The sequence below is a fragment of the Pipistrellus hanaki genome (genome assembly GCF_964339955.1).
Source record: "Pipistrellus hanaki genome assembly, chromosome: 8".
In the NCBI taxonomy this organism is placed as follows: domain Eukaryota; kingdom Metazoa; phylum Chordata; class Mammalia; order Chiroptera; family Vespertilionidae; genus Pipistrellus; species Pipistrellus hanaki.
In genome coordinates this window covers 35001757-35018179 of record NC_140510.1, presented here as the reverse complement: position 1 = coordinate 35018179, position 16423 = coordinate 35001757, and the positions used below count along the sequence as shown (strand labels likewise).

Here is a 16423-nt window from a genome sequence, read left to right as displayed (position 1 = left end):
TATCCCTTGTTCAGTACAGTGTCATGCACACAGTGGGCAATCAGCACTTTTTTTTATTGTCTTTTTCACAGTCAGGGAAAGTCACTATGCCTGTTTTGACTCAATTCCAAGACAAATTACAAGATGAGATGAAAGGTTATGGGAAGGTCATTAAGCTAGGCTAATCTGTTGGTTTTGGTCTCCAGTGTAGTGTGGAAGTCATACTGTGATACTCATGAATTTTTAGGATCAGCCCTGCTTTCAAATATACTAGCCTCTTTTCGGACTACAAATTACAATTTTAAATTTGAATTTGTGTTAAAGAAGTGACTTTAACACAATAATGTAGCCATTAGTTTTTGATGATTGCATTTATATGCATTCATTATATGAAATTAGGGAAAAGTGTTGAAAAATGTAAAAATCATATTTAGTTTTGTACCTCAGAGATAGCCACTATTAATATTTTGCTATGTTTCCTTCCAGTTTTTATTTCTGTGCATATATATATATATATAAATTGAGATTATATTATGGGGTCTTCTATGATCCTACTCTTTTTCAAATTTACAGTGAACAATTTCCACTCTAATTAATTATTATTAAAAACAGGATATTATGCCATCATATGGATTTTCAAAATTTATTTAAATGTGTTGTTGATTTGGAGACATTTAGGTTATCTCCATTTTTTACTTTTGTAAATAATAACTCTGCAATGGAAATTTGAAATAAAATTTTATCTTTTGATTATTTGATATAGAGGAAGTAGCAATGCAACCCAATGATCATAAATATTTTTAGGACTCTTGAGACAAATACATAACATTGTACTCCTAGAAGTTTATACCAACTGGCACTCCACCAACTGTGCGTAAAGTGAAATTTAATTGATCCTCCCCTGCCATTTCTGGGTGTTACAACTTCCAGTTTGGCAAATGATTTGTATCAATTCTCTGTTTTGATTATTAATAAAGTTAAAGCTTTTCATGCTGATTGACAATTTTCCTCTTTGTTCATCTACTTTGTCCATTTTTCTGTTGACATATTTGTCTTTTCCAAATTTATTTGTCAAACTCAAGAGGTGATTGAGAAGTGAAAAGTGTAGTAACCAATATGAGAGTTAACAGTTTAGATATTCCTACTCTTTGATCATGCTGAAATGCCAAAGTTTTGTTTGTTTTTATTTTTTAAACAAAAATGTTTGTTTTTTTGGAGGTGCTGATTTTATCACTTCAGTGTGGCAGTGTCATTATAGAAGAAAAAGTTAATCGAAGCCAGAAAGGAGAGTCAGAAACACGGAAAGTTATTTTTAAGGAGTGTGGTTTGGGCTTTGAATGTTGAAGTCTCTACAACTCATAATTTGTAATAGCAGGAGCTTAACTTTAGGGGTTTTTTAAATTATTTTTTTATTTTTTTATTATCTACTTGTGTTTAACATATCTTTTTTAAAAAATATATATTTTATTGATTTTTTTACAGAGAGGAAGAGAGAGGGATAGAGAGTTAGAAACATCGATGAGAGAGAGTCATCGATCAGCTGCTTCCTGCACACCTCCTACTGGGGATGTGCCTGCAACCAAGGTACATGCCCTTGACCAGAATCGAATCTGAGACCTTTCAGTCCATAGGCTGACGCTCTATCCACTGAGCCAAACTGGTTTTGGCTAACATATCTTTTAATCACATAAAAATCCTGTGAGGCGGAAACCGGTTTGGCTCAGTGGACAGAGCATTGGCCTGCGGATTGAAGGGTCCTGGGTTCGATTCCGGTCAAGGGCATGTACCTTGGTTGCAGGCACATCCCCAGTGGGGGGTGTGCAGGAGGCAGCTAATCGATGATTCTTCTCTCATCGATGTTTCTAACTCTCTGTCCCTCTCTCTTCCTCTCTGTAAAAAAATCAATAAAATATATTTTAAAAAAAAAATCCTGTGAGATAGGAATTACTATCTGTGCTTCCCCATTGCATAATCGGATTCGGAGTCACTTTCCGGGCCACACAGCTGGTCTAGCAGTGGCTCAGGATTTCAGCTACAGAAGTGAAGTCTCCCAAAGCAACAGGATTCTTGCTGAATTCCACAAGTTTAATCAAGAAGATTAAACTCAGTTCAACAGAGCTACTAAGATAAGGTTGTTTGCTGTTGTTTTTTGTTCTCACCTACCTTTGACTTGCCTTTTGTTCAGTCTAATATGAATCTTTGAGAATTCTCTGAGGTCCTCCAATTTCCTTTTTGTAATTCTTCACTTTTATGTCCTGAAAATTATTAGTGTTGGTGAGGGGAAAAAAAAGCAATTATTTTGTTTAATAATGCTTTGATAAGGAAAAAAAAAGTGCAATTCTAGGAAAACCCTTTAATCCATCTTCTAAAGCAGCTATGATATATAGGGTAATATGCAAATTGTCCAGGACGCCATCACATAATGACCATTCAGCAGGCTGCATCCCTGCCCCCTGCTCAGGCAGCTTCCAGGCCTGGGTTAGGTAGGATAGGATACAATAGGACAGGATAAGAAAGGAGATGGAGAGGAAGGCAGGCCTGCATGCAGACAGGCCGAGAGGAGAAACAGATATACAGAAAGGTAACAAGAAAAAGATGCAGGAATCGAAAAGGGAAGGAAATGCAGGGCTGCACGTGGGAGGGGGTGCCGACCTTGGGTTGAGCATCTGCACCTGGTGAGGGGCAGGGCGCAGGCAGTGTGGAGCGGTGAGGCCCGTCCAGACACAGGAGGAGGGTGGTGATCCCCGGCATGGGCCATTGGAAAGGAGTGGACTGTTTAAGGCCTTCCTCCGGAGGCACTCCTGCTCTGCAGCAGCAACATCCAGGCCATGTGACCTGGGCCACCCTCGCTGGGCCAGGCGCCCTGCGCTGGGAGGGGAGGCACAGCTTCGCTGGGGCAGAGTTGGACACTAAGGAGGATACCGCTTTCGTCCCCAAGGGCTGGACCCCAAAGACATTGGCCAGGATTACGTTGGTGGCACATTAAGTGTACTTTGTTGACTAGAAGTTGGGGCATCCCAGGCAGGGAATGAGAGGAAGATGAAGACGGTGGCAGGGAGGCCAGGGAAGGAGGGACAGCAAAGGCCTGGCCAGGACTGGGACCTGGGCTATGGGTTAATGCCCCCCAATGGAATCTTTAATATCAAAGTGCGCTCAGGAGCGACTGGAAGCAGGTTCCAGAGAGGAAAGGGGAAGGTTTAAAAGAGAAACCAGTGAACATGGAGGGGTGGCGGGGGCAGGGGTGGTAATAATAGGGAAGGAGGAGGGGAGACAGGGTTCAGGCTCACAAGGAAAAGGCGAATAGGGGTAGGGGGGAGGAATGAGAAGGAGACAGATAGGGGAATGGAGGGAGAGAAGGGAGGAGGAAGGGAGAAAGAGGATCTGCAGGAGGTTCAAAGGGAGGGAGGGAAAGAAAGCAGGAAAGAGAAGGATGCTAAAATGTAGTGAGGTCAGGAAAATAGTTAAGTAAAAAGAAGACACAGAATGTGAGCATGAGGGGAGTTTAAAAGGAGTTAGTAAGAAAATTAAGTAAGGGTGATTTTTTTAAAAAAAATGTAGTTGGATATCTCCTGAGAGCTCCTAGATTGTGAAAGGGCACAGGCTTGGCTGAGGACCACCCCCCTCCCGCCCCATCTTGCACAGATTTCGTGCATTGGGCCTCTAGTATATATATAATTTGTGCAAGAGTAGGCCTTCCTTCCCCGGCTGACAGCACTGCAGCTCCCACTGCCACCCATCTTCTCTGAATAGAGGGGGTGGCGATGCTGTCCATTTTAGTTTGCACAGTTAGAGTTCTTCGGAGTATTTAAGCTAAATCTTCTGGGCTCAGTGTTAAGAAGAGCCCCAATTGGAATTAAACTTTAAAAACTTTCCTTTATATCACTTGCTCTCCTCTTCCCCTTTCAACTCTTCACTGCTATTCTATTTTCAGTTACATCAGTTTCTGACTTTGGATAGTTTCCCTTTATTTTAAGATTAATAATTATCTATTCCTTACCATATCTGATTATATAAATGAATAGTTGTGGATTGTGATAGAGATTTCTGACAAGTGAGCCCCTGAGAACTCTTGAGGACTTCAACTTTTCCATTTTCTTTGCTACTTTCATGCTAAATTTGAGACAGTTTTGTGTCTTTTTCTATCTGCCTATTCTTTTTGCCCTGTAGTTTGATGGTTAATTATTCTTTACTGATTTTTTAAATCCTTATTCAAGAATATGTATTTTTTTAAATACATTTTTATTGATTTCAGAGAGGAATGGAGAGGGAGAGAGAAATATCAATGATGAGAGAGAATAATTGATAGGCTGCCTCCTGCATGCCTTACACTGGGGATCGAGCCCACAATCCAGGCATGCTCCCTGACTGGGAATTGAACTGTGACCTCCTGGTTCATAGGTCAATGTTCAACCACTGAGCAATTCAGGCCAGGCAGGATATGTTTATTTATTTTATTTTTTAATTGATTTTTAGAAAGAGGATGGGATAGAGATAGAGAGAAACATGGATCAGTTGTCTCTCGTATGTGCACTGAGAGAGGATTAAGTCCACAACCTAGGCATGTGCCCTGATTGGGAATCGAACCTATGACCTATTGGTGTATGGGATAATGCCCCAACCAACTGAGCCACCTGACCAAGGCTTTCCTGATTGTTTTTTATTTGCCTCCTTTAAACAAGTCAGAGCTTCTTTAGCTTTTAAAACCTTATGTTTTTTAATCATTAAATTTTTGTATTTTCATTTATCTTTCCTGAACAGATCGGCTGTGTAACACTCTGTTTTCACCACCAAACTCTCTGTACTCTCTTCCATTTGGTTTTTATCTCCCCTGTCTCATGAAGATTAAAATATAAAACTAGACTTCTGTGACTTAATACAATAGATCTCCATAGTAGTAACTCAGATTATTTACTTCAGTCTTCACCAAAGTGATACAGTACTGTCCTGAATGGTTTTTATTGTGAACTCTAATTCCAGGCCAGCAGCTTCTTTGTTCACTGGGTGCGCAGTCACTCAGAGTGCTCTTTCAGATACTCCATGGCCATTGATGCACTCATCTCCGAGGGTCCCAGGACTTTAGAACAATTAGAGATCACCTAACTCAGTGGTCAGCAAACTTATTAGTCAACAGTACGATTGAAATTCCTTTTAAGAGCCAAATTTTTTAAACTTCTTCTAACTCCACTTCTTCAAAATAGACTCTCCCAGGGAGTGGTATTTTGTGGAAGAGCCATACTCAAGGGGCCAAAGAGCCGCAGTTTGCCAACCGCTGATCTAATTGAATTCTTTCTTGGACAGGTTAGGACACAGAGGCCTCAAAGCCCACATTCAAGATCCAGGATAAGAACCTTAGGTCTCCCAGGTGGACCCTAAATGCACCAGACTGGATCAGAATTCCTCATGTTTCTTATCTTTACATTGATTCATTTCCTCATCCATAGTAGGAGCTATTTCCCCCCACTGTAGGGGAGTGTGAGGCTGCTGTGTTTTCTTCAGGCTGATGAGGGCTGAAAGGAGGGTCTTTGAGGACTGCTGGGAGAGTGGGAGAAAGGGGCAGTACTTTGCATGGGTGAGGGGAGAGGACTGAAGATGATGAACAGTTGTGCTCCTCAAGACACACCACAAAGAAGCCTTTACTATCGGCCCTGCTCCTAACCCCAGCTGTATTAACCCGTGCTCCACCTCTGTGTCCAAAGACACTATGTAGCCCAGCTGGCATGGCTTAGTGGTTGAACAACTACATATGAACCAGAAGATCACAGGTTTGATTCTCAGTCAGAGCACATGCCCAGGTTGTGGGCTCGATTCCCAGTGGGGTGTGCAGGAGGCAGCCGATCAATGATTCTTTCTCATATTTGATGTTTCTATCTCTCTCTCTCCTTCCCCATTTCTCTATGAAACCAATAAAAATATATTTAAAACAAAACAACAAGAAAACAAAGGCACTATGTACACATCCTGACTTGGTTTATCATACTATCATAATACTGGTGTCCTGGTGCACGAATTCATGCACATTGAAAGGAAATAAATTAGAAGAAATATTTTAATATTGCTGTTTATTCTTTCTCTATAATAGAAGTGTCAACCAAATTCACGATCAACAATGACAGATCTAAACTCATGCGTGCAATTGGTGCCAGTGAGAGCTTTATATGTATCATGCATGCACAAGTCAACTTAGCTTTTTAAATTTATACTAGAGGCCCAGTTCAGTCGATATGTACAGTCAGGGGATTCCCTCATCCTGGCCTATGCCCTCTCAAAGTCCAGGAGCCCTCAGGGGATGTCTGACTGCTGGCTTAGGCTCGTTCCCAACCTAAGCCACCAGTCGGACATCCTTAGCACTGCCAGGGAGGCAGGAGAGGCTCTTGCCACCCCCACTGTGCTCGCCAGCCATAAGACTGGCTTCTGGCTGAGCAGCACTCCCCCTGTGGGAGCACACAGTCATAGAGAGTGGCTGTTCTGCTATTCAGTTGATTTGCATATTAACCTTTTGTTATATAGGATATATGAAAGCCTAAGTGACTGAACGACTGAATACACATCGATCTGTTGCTATGATGTGCGCTGACCACCAGGAGGAGATGCTCAATCTCTTGTGGCCCCTCCCCCTAGCTGGCCAACCTCCCACATCCCCAATTGGTCCTGATCACTGGCCAAGCCGAGGGACACCACTCATGCAAGAATTCATGCATCAGGCCTCTAGGTATATAGATATACTTGCTCAATTAGACCTGCTTTTTGATTTAGCTAAGCTTTTTCCAGCCCAATGAAACGCCTCAACTTCTCTTTCAGGAAATTGCAGCAACACAGCAGTAAATATCGACATGAAGCTGATTATAATTGTAGATCATGCAGGGAGAACAAAGGGTAAAATATATAACTGTAGCAGTGTTTGACTATATTCTGCACAGTGAGAAAACCTGAAATCATCTTCAAGTTCCACCATATTTTACTTCTTTTCAGACAGGTCAAGTTTCTAAATCTTCTTTTTCTGGCTAATGAAATGAAAATAGGATTCTACCGAGTCTCCTATCTACTTATTCTAGGTCTTCTGTAAGGGTTAAATGAGATGAAGCATGGAAAAATGCTTCACAGACATTTGGTTAAATTGTAAAATGTTTGCACCTAGCTATAAAGCAAGTTGGGTTCCTGGGCTAAAGAAACTCCCAGGAAGCTAGTAGCTAGGGAAAGAAAGCCAGGCATTGCTACATGACATCATTAACTAGCACCCACAGCAACCGTTTCTGGGCTGGGTTGGGCGGTGGGCTGCATTTTGCACCATGGGGTCTTGGCAGTGTCAGCTGTGATTTGGTGGGGTATCGCTCTGGGGTGGTGGTGGGGCCTGTGTTCCACTTGGGATAAGCCAAGTGTTGGTTTGTCAGCGCCAGGTCCATGGTGCCATTTATTTTTAAATGGCCAGTGTGCATCATGGTAGCTCCTGCATTGAGCGTCTGCCCCCTGGTAGTCAGTGTGCATCATAGCTACTGGTCAGATGGACTGACACTTAGACTTATATTATATATATAGATTCTTTAATTCAATAACACCTGTAAGAAATGTTCTTTTGGCTTTCCTCCTTCTCTTTCTTTCTTAGCTCTTATAGTATTTGACATGTATTAAATACTTGTGATGATAATTTTTTGTGTCAATTTGGCCACAATCACTAGATATTTAGTCAAACACCAATCTGGATATTGCTGCCAAGTTATTTTTTGGTTTAAATTAACATTTAAATTCAAAGTCTTTGAATGAAACAGATTATACTCCATAATTGGAGGGCCTCATTAAATAAGTTGAAGGCCTTAAGAGAAAAACAAATTGAGGTCCCCTGAAGAAGAGAGAATTCTGCCTCCAAACTGTCTCCTGAGCTGCAACATCAACTGTTCCCTGGGTCTATAGCATGCTGGCCTACCCTTCAGATTTTGGAATTGTCAGCCAGCACAATTCAGTGAGCCAATTCCATAAAACAAAACTCTCTCTAGATATAGAGATAGAGATAAACATATATATGTATCCATGTATATCTTATTCTGTTTCTCTGAAGAACTTTAATACAATATTCATGGTTTAAAAATATTTTATTGATTTCAGAGAGGAAGGGAAAGGGAGACAAGAAATAGAAACATCAATGATGAGAGAGAATCATTGATCACACTCCGTTCCTCCCCTCCCCCCTCCCCCATCTGGGCATCAAGCCCGCAACTCAGGCACATGTCCTGACCAGGAATCAAAATAAACCTGTTACCTCCTGATTCATAAATTGATGCTCAACTACTGAGCAATGCTGGCCAGGCACATTATTCATATTTTTAAATCTAGTTAACATCCATCACCATACATAGTTATAAAAAATTTAAGATTCCACATATAAATGAAATAGTATAGTATTTTTTTTCTCTCTCTAACTAATTTTACTTAGCCTTATTTCATAATGCCTTTAAAACTCATCCATGTTGTTGCAAATGGCAAGATTTCATTCTTTTTTTATGGCTGAATAATAATATTCTAATATATATAAATACAGTAGATTCTCCTTATCTGATTTCACTTTCTGGGATTTCAGTTACTTGCAGTCAACTGTAGTCTGAAAATATTAAGTGGAAATTCCAGAAATTCATAAGTTTTTTTTCTTTAATATATTTTATTGATTTTTTACAGAGAGGAGGAGAGAGGGATAGAGAGCTAGAAACGTCGATGAGAGAGAAACATCGACCAGCTGCCTCTTGCACACCCCCTACCAGGGATGTGCTCATAACCAATGTACATGTCCTTGACCGGAATTGAACCTGGGACCTTTCAGTCTGCAGACTGACGCTCTACCACTGAGCCAAACCGGTTTTAGCAGAAATTCATAAGTTTTAAATCCATGCTGTATATGCTACCGCTTGTTAGTCACTTAGCAGCTGTCTCGATTATCAGAGAGACCACATTTACATCATTTTTATTACAGTACATTGTTATGCTATTTTATTATTAGTTATTGCTGTTACTCTTAATGTACCTAGTTTATAAATTAAACTTTATCATAGGTAAGTATGTATAGGAAAAACATTGCAAATATGAGGTTTGGTCCTACCATTGGGGGCCTTGAAATGTTTTCCTCACACTTTAAGGAGGACTACCCTACCATCCATCCATTGGCAGACACTTAGGTTGTCTCCATATCTTGGATATTGTAAATAATGCTTTAGTGAATATGGGGGTGGATATATCTTTTCAAGTTAATGAGTTTGTTTTCTTCAGATAAATACTCAGAAGAGGAATTGCTGGATCATATGATAGTTCTATTTTTAATTTTGAGGGGAGCCTCGTTACTGTTTTCCATAGTGACTGCCCTAATATAAGTACATTTTCATTAACAGTGCACAAGAGTTCCCTGTTCTCCAGATCCTTGCCAACATTTATTATTTTTTTGTGTTTTTGATAATAGCAATTGAAAAAGGTGTGAAATGATATCTCATTGTGGTTTTGATTTTCATTTCCCTGATGCAAATTCTTTAAATTCTTTAAAATTGAAACATTCTATGAATAATGATTTAAAAATAATTTTTAACATCTGGGACTTCACCATAAAGTAATTCACTTACCACCAATCAAATAGATTGTGTATTATCTCACACCACAATCAAATTCTTTGTGAATTTAAGGGTTAACAGTGAAAGAAAATATTGAACATTTAGAAAATATCTGGGTGCGGGTTTGCCAAGTTTGAAGGCAAGAGAAGAAGGTGCTAACTAAAAGACTGGGAATCAAGAGAAAATATTTGCAAATATATTTTTGTTTTTGTTCCTTTTTCAAAAACAATGAGGGTGGTACGTTAGGAAAAAAATAAATAAATATGAGTGGGATACGTTATATGTAACACATATGACAAAGGACTTATGTCCTTATAAAGAGCTCTTTCAAACTCAGAAGAATAAATTTAAAGTTCATACAAGAGATAAATGGCATGGGTAAAAAATTTATGCAAGAGGAAATCCAAAGGAAATATTTGAAAAACAAAAAGTTCAACCCCATTAGTAGGGAAGTGCAAATTAAAATATGATGCAACTTCCATCTATCATATTAAGATTTTAGTGAGACTAATGCTGACTAGTGTATTATGAAATGGGTACTTTTATACAAGGCCAGTGGAAATCTTAATTGGTACAACTTTTCTGAAAAGCTCTTTGACAATGCCTATCAAGAATGTCTGATGTTATAATTACAGTTCTGGGACTCTAGCCTAGAAAATTAACTTGGTTAAAGATTAATCCACAAAGATATTCAACAGAGTGTTATTTAATTGCAAAAACTGGAAAGAACTGAAGTGCCTAAGAGTAAGGAAATTCTATAAGCCATCAGTTAAGCTAATGTTCTGAACTATAAATGCCATCAAATAACTATAAAGAAGAGCTTATAAAACTCATGATGTAATGCTGACAGAATAAAAAAAAATAACACTTAAAACTGTGTTTATAGGTAGAATTTGACTATGAAAAACTGCTATAGGAAAAATTCACTGAAAGAAAACATAACACAATGAGAAAATTATAGGGTTTTGAGTCATTTTATGAATTTGGCTATTTTTTATTCCTCTGTACTTTGCAATTTTCTACAATTTTTAATTTAATACATGTGTACTGTTTTTTTTTTTTTTTTTCCTTTCCTCATAGGCCATATCCTACTCTAGGTGTTGAGGATATGATGGTAGATAAAACTGGAAAGTTTCCTGTTTTCATTTTAGTGGGGCCAAATAGTAAATATGCTAATTACAGATTGTAATAAAAACCAGAAAGGTTTTTATAAAAAGCAGAAGATCATTTGTCCAGGGGAGTGTGTGAAGGTTTGTCTTAGGTGATGTCATTGGAGCTGAGAACTGAATATTTGGAAAGAAAAGAAGAGCAAGAACTGTGAGGGAGAAAGAACTTGTTATGTAAAGCTACAGAAGAGATCAGTGTGTGTGGGGCCTGAGATATAAGAATTGAGTTTGAGAAGTAGGAAGAACCCAGACTTACCAGCCTATTAGGTCATGATAACAATTATGGATTTTGTTTTATTCTAAATGTAATTGGAATCCATTGAGTATCGCTCTTCTCCCAAGCAGGAGGCAATAAAATGTCTCAAGACTGAGGGAACAGTTTGATGAGAGATCACTTACGCTGCCAATGTAAGAAAAGAAAATACCTTCTCAAATTCCATGAGAATTATACGGGAGGATAGCAGAAGAAATGTGTCCTGTGATAAAGGACACTGTTTTTTTGTTTGTTTGTTTTGTTTTGACATGATGCTCCAGATGGGAGACCCCAAATAGTGTTTTTTTCTTCCTTCCTCACATGACCACAAAGTCTAAAGTTGTGATCATGTGTATATTGTGGTTGAGAGGTTAGGCCAGAGTCTGGATGTGTAACCCAACTAAGAAAGGCTGTGAACTTTCCCTCCATCTCTTCAAAATATCATAGTAGCATTGAAAAGAACATTGGGTTCTCATATGATAAATATAGGGCAAGAGAAATCATTGAAATAACAGTGCACGCATTTGGGTATAAACCTGTCCTTCTTGTTCATATTTGTAAACTCAACTCCCTCTTTTTATCTCTCATGGATAAGATAACCCTAATGTTACTTATATAGAGAATTGGGACGTGAGCTTAGAGCAGCAGAGGGCTATAAAACTGGAGAGGTCTTTAGCAATCTTTTCACCTATTTCCTGACATCGTAATATTTTAGGTGAGGAATCTATTAGTAAGATGTTTGAGGTTGAGAAACTTGTTTGAAGCCTTTCGTGGTTCCTGGTAGAGAGAGGCTGAAAACTCAGGTTTTATTTAGGGCTGCTTTGGGACTGAGGACATTCAGAATGCTAGTACTGTTCTTCAAAACACGCGAGAACCTCTCTAGACAGAGCCCTGTGCCGGAAGTGAAAGTTTTCCTGGGCAGAACCCAGTTAGGGTGGACCCATCGCTTCTCAGCTAGAAATTTGGTGTCTTCTTGAATAGGAAACATAACTGCCACTTTGCTTAAAGGGGCAGTTTACCTTTTTTTGAGTTTATTTCTCCTGTATTTTAGGAATTCTGAATTTCCTTGGGTACAGCCTGGCAAATAGAATTTCTAAAAGTTGATTATCTATTGAAAGCTCATTTAATCCAAAAGTTTGCATTTATATTGCCCATATATTCATTCTTTCTTCCTCTACTCTACTTTTCCTTACTAATAAGGAAGAAAAATGCTTTTAAATATGTGCATGACAAGAAAACAAAGTTCTGAAAAGAAACAGAAAAGGAAAAGAAAATCTTTGCCTGATTTTCTTTGCTCCTTTCTGGCTTTATCTCACAGTCACAATTATTAGTTGTTTTGGCTTCTCTCCTGTTGCCATATTTTCAGATTCAGCACACTGATGAGAATTATATATATATATATATATATATATATATATATATATATATATATATATATTTTAAATTCAGAAGCCTGTAAATGATGAATATTACATATTCATCAGGTCAAACTATAAAGTGTTCTGAAATTTAAAAAATATTTCATGTTCATTAGCCTGTTCTAAAATTAGGAATATTGGCCTGGCCAGTATAGCTCAGTGGTTGAGTGTCATGTGAACTGTGAACCAGGAGGTCACCATTCAATTCCCAGGGTCAGAGCACATGCCTGGGTTGCAGGCTTGATTCACAGTAAGGGTTCATGCAAGAGGCAGCCAATCAATGAATTTCTCTCATCATTGATGTTTCTATCCCTCTCTTCCTTTCCTTTCCTCCCTCTGAAATAAATTTTTAAAATATATATTTAAAAAATAAAAATAAAATTTGGAATATTGAATCAACTAATGACTGGAAAAGAGGAACGGGTATGTGTCAGAAATTTACATAACACACTGGTTAATAGTTATTTTATTATAGAGACCCAAAATGGAGAAACCTAGGAAATATAAAACCAACTTATTGCAAATTGTATCTAATTCAAAACAATGATTATTTCTCAAGAAACATTTGATCACTTTGGTTCACTTTTTGTAGTGTGATAGTTTTCACATTTCTGGATACTAGCATGTGCCTGATCACCTGTAAACATGCACAAAAAGTTATTTTCTGGTTGATTAGAAATGTGCACATCCATTGGTTTCATGCGGGTAACAGATGTCTTGAGGGTAACAGATGTCTTGGCTTTTACAGAATAATTGACAAAAAGGGGGAAAGAGGATAATTAAAGGGATGGGAGGAGACACAGGGAAAGTGCAGTCTTCCTTGTGGAGGAAAATCCAATAGACCTCCTTATTCTTCTTCAATTTCATTTGTACCTCTTTCCATATGACTCAAGGAGAGTATAACGGGAAAGTATACAATAAAGAAACATAGGGCTGGACTAGTCTGCTAGTAACAGGATTTATCCTGTCATGGAATATTCTAGAATAATTGACTCATTTAACAGCAGTTTAAAAAAAATCACAACAACAAACAAACTATGAAAGCATAAGTCTAATCACTAATGGCAACTTATGTTTTTATTGGCCACACAAGGGTTCTATGTGGAGGATGGTTAGCATAGATATGGTTTAATTGTATACCCAATGTGACCATGTTGTGAATTGGTGGGAAAGAAAAATTGCAAGACTGATTGAGCTGTATGTTAGATATACATCTTAGGCTCTTGTAATTTGCTCTTTGTTCTCTGTCAGTGCTACAGTACTGCCAATTGACCTGAAATAAATGAGAACATTTAGCATATGTTTGCTGCTGTTATCATCAACAAATTCTCAATTATGTCAGTGTATTCCATTGTGCAGCATTCAAGTAAGCTGTCATTTACTACCTCTTAACTATATAACCTGGGCCTGTTTTATTCTTCTGATTTATTTCTTTCACTTTAAATGAAGGTAATTTTATAGCCTGTTAGTCAATGAGTATCCATGTTATTCCTTGATGAGAACTATTATGCAATCGTTTTCTAAGGAGCTAGTATTGCTTTGAAGAGAAAGTATCAGGTTAGGTACCTAGCAGCTTATACTTATTACAAACCCAGATAACCTGAACGATAAGGTTCTTTGTGCTTGATGCAAAGCCCATGCTATTGATTTTTATTGGACCACCTGTCTCCTCAGAAAATAGGTAGATAGAATTGTTTTAAATATATTAAATGTTTTAAAAGATAATTGGGACAATGCAGATCAAAATCTCAATTATTAAGTTGATTATTAATTTCCTTCTGCTAAATGGAATTACATTTTATTCACATTCATTAGGAACTGGTGAGATGGGGGAATGGTTTCTGTCCCCATTTTTAAAAAAATCAGCTTTAGTAAAATAGAAGCAATATTGCTTGAGTAGTCTAATGACCACATTAATTCAGTCACTTGATCTTTTTTGAGCCTCATTTCATTACCTATAAAATGGAGATAGTGACAGCTAACACCCACAGTTGCACTGGGAATTACAGGCAGTGATAAACAACCAGCATATGTCTGGTTGTTGAGTGCTTTACGGTTGTGTTCACTCAGTGGGTCCATATTCCTTAATTGCCTTGGTTTCCAGGTTAGGCTTCTCCTGGAAATAGAAAATTCAAGGAAGCTCTGACGAGGTGTCTAGTAACAAATACAATAGATTGAGATTGTATGTCAGGAGATTTATAATCTCAGCTTCAGCCCCTAAAAATATGAGATTGAAGAATAAACAGAGTAGAGTCAGTTTCTTTAAAAAAAAAATGTTCCTTATTTTATATTTGTGAAAATCCATAAATTTTAAATTTATCAAGTCATAATATGCTGGTACCATATGAGACTTCAAGGTTTTTGGATCCACTGCCTCCCCCAGTTTATTTCTCATTTTTAGAGGAAGGCAGTGAGAGCCCATGAAATTAAACATCTTCTCCAAAGTCAATCAGCCTGTGAGTGACAGAGCTGGGACTGCAACCTTCATCTTTTCCTGACCTTTATCTGGACCATCACCAGACACCACCCTGCTCTGGGACTGTCTAGGTTCCAGCCTGAACAAAGAAAAGAATGAGAATATTGAACTCACTGAGCAGAGCAGAAAAAGATATATTTCCTTGTTATGCCTTGGTCTGTGCACCTTAGTTATTTCAGCCATTCCTTTATGGATTACAAATATATTTTGATTATTTGCATAGAACAACTAGCTTCATCTTCTTCAGTAGGAAAAATACATATTCACTAATAATTACGTAATATTTTCTATGTACAAGGCACTGTTCTAAGGATTTTACATAGGTAAACTAATTTATTCTTCGTAACAACACTAGAAAGAAGTATGTTTTTCTTTTCTTTCATATAAAGAAATGGAAGCACAAAGGGGCCAAGTAATGCCCAAGATTACAAAGCTAGTGTAACTAGGATTTGAACGCCTTGAGGTTGGAATTGGAAGATGCTAGAGAGATTTCACTTTCAGAAGACACATGGGTGGATGGATCCTCATTCTATGAGCTCTCTGTTATGCAAAGAAAGTGACTTAAAACTCAAGTTACTTAGATTTTACATATCTAGTTCTACTGAATACCAACAATCTAGATGATAAAATTCCACTGTAGCACACAAATATCAACAACAGAGTACATTTATCTTATTAAAACAGTTAAAAGTATATCCACTTTATTCATGCCCCTTTCTCATCTGCCCTCTTCCCCTCACCATTTTAAAATTTAATTCTTTATTGTTGAAAGTATTACATAAGTCCCCTCCCCTCCCATTGACCCCCTCCAGCTCGCTCCTATCCAACAGAGTACATTTAAATTGATCACCATTGGAATAAATAGAAGAATGAGCCATTATGCTTGGTCCAAAGTTGTTAAAAAAATAGTATTTTATTTTATATTTGTATTTCTCTTAGCACATAGAAATAAAAATACTTATGGGGATGATATTCTACTAGTCAAGAAAATATTATCCAAAGAAGATATAATTTCTATTAATCACTATGTAATTTTTTCTTTCTTACCCTCTTATATAGGAATATTATCTAAATTCTCTTTTATATTGGTAGTTTAAGTTGAGTGCAAGTTCAATACATTAATTACCATTTATGTATTGAATATTGTATAGGTATAAACTCAGCTCCAAATTGACCAATTAGTAATTTAAATGCTTTCATTTGAGTAAAAATGATTTCATTGTAAAAATTTGGATAGTCAGATAATTGTTGGGGGCAGTTATAATTTTTTTAAAAAGTTTATTAAAGTAAAGATACAAAAGGCTTATTCAGTATTGTATTGCTTTAAAACAATGGGACTAATAAAATGTAAATAAATTGCTCACCACTATTACACTTTTTTGGCTGACAGATATTTTACATCAAAACACAAGTACTGCATCACTTGGACCATGTGAGTTAATGTGTGTGTGTGTGTGTGTGTGTGTGTGTCTTGCGCACACATGTGAGTTGGGGAATGTGGAATAAATCTGTGAAGCGAACAAATTAATTTAGCAAAATGTAGATTTTTT

At 37.7% G+C, this 16423-nt stretch overlaps 1 protein-coding gene across 1 annotated transcript in view; it reads left to right on the top strand.

Annotated features, from left to right (window-relative positions):
- The window catches only part of ACVR1C (activin A receptor type 1C), an 83943-nt gene that overhangs the window by 17463 nt on the left and 50057 nt on the right, over window positions 1-16423 (top strand). The window lies entirely within an intron of this gene.